We start from the raw sequence: 1,137 nt of genomic DNA, 5'->3' as shown, positions 1-1,137 counted from the left end.
ACGACGGCGATCGTAGGTGTTGAGACCATGGGCGTCCGACTCGTAGTATGAGGGAGGGACAAGTCCAACTCAATTTGTAAGATCCTTACTTTGAACCCCCCCACCACACTTTTACCGTGTTTAAAGTCAGATGAAGTCAGTCCACTCGCCGCCATTTTCAGTTTCAGTGTAACAGCCGAGTCCCTTGTAACGGGGGTTGATAAAGCGTGACTGGTCCTCAACATGTATCGTAGTTAATTACCAGGATGTTGATTTCTGTCACTTGAGGAAATTAGCTCTAAATAGAAGCTCAGCTCACGTTGTTCGGATTTATTATTATCAAAGGGAAATGATATAACACGTAAGGAATAATCCCCAACGGGGAAATGTAGTTTATTGGAGACTGTACATGGACTACATAACTCCACATTTCTCCACATAACTCAACGATTTGATAACATCAACAGAAATTAATTGCCTGTTGAAAAAAAACAAGTGTATTAATCTGTTGCCATCAAAGCAAGCATACCGGAATTTTAAAAGGATTTGTTGGACAACATGCTCTCACTAACGTGTCAAATTGTTGGTGTGAAACCGCTGAGTGAACTATCCCTGCTCTCACACAACGTACGTCACCAACACGCCTCTGTCTCAAAACAAAGAGGCTTTCGCATCACATGAATTATTCGCCTCATTTTTTCATTCAAATTCTGCCACAAATGTGCGTGTATTTGTGTCTTTGCATTGACTTTCTATGGCGTGTGAACACACCTTAAGACTTGTTTTATGTATGACATATGATTTTAACTGAATTCATGTACTGCCATTCAAAAAAAGAAGAACAGAATGTTGGTGAACTAGAGCTCTTTCTTGGTGTATTTTTTAACTTTGCACAGAGGCAGAGTAGCTTTTCCCCCTTGCTTTCAGTCTTAATGCTAAGCTAGGCTAACCTGGCTCAAGGAGGCTCTTAACACACACACACACACACACACACACACACGCACACACACACACACACGATATTGATCTTCTCAGCACACTCCAAGGTGTTGTACTTCCTAACGTCTTACTGTATGAACAAGGCTGTCTGCAGCGTGTTACATGTTGTCAACATTATTGGAAACATTCATCCGGTTAAAAAAGCAGCAAAAAACAATG

Source organism: Eutrigla gurnardus, assembly GCF_963514095.1.
Source record: "Eutrigla gurnardus genome assembly, chromosome: 19".
Taxonomy (NCBI): domain Eukaryota; kingdom Metazoa; phylum Chordata; class Actinopteri; order Perciformes; family Triglidae; genus Eutrigla; species Eutrigla gurnardus.
Note: the sequence above shows the minus strand (reverse complement) of the source record.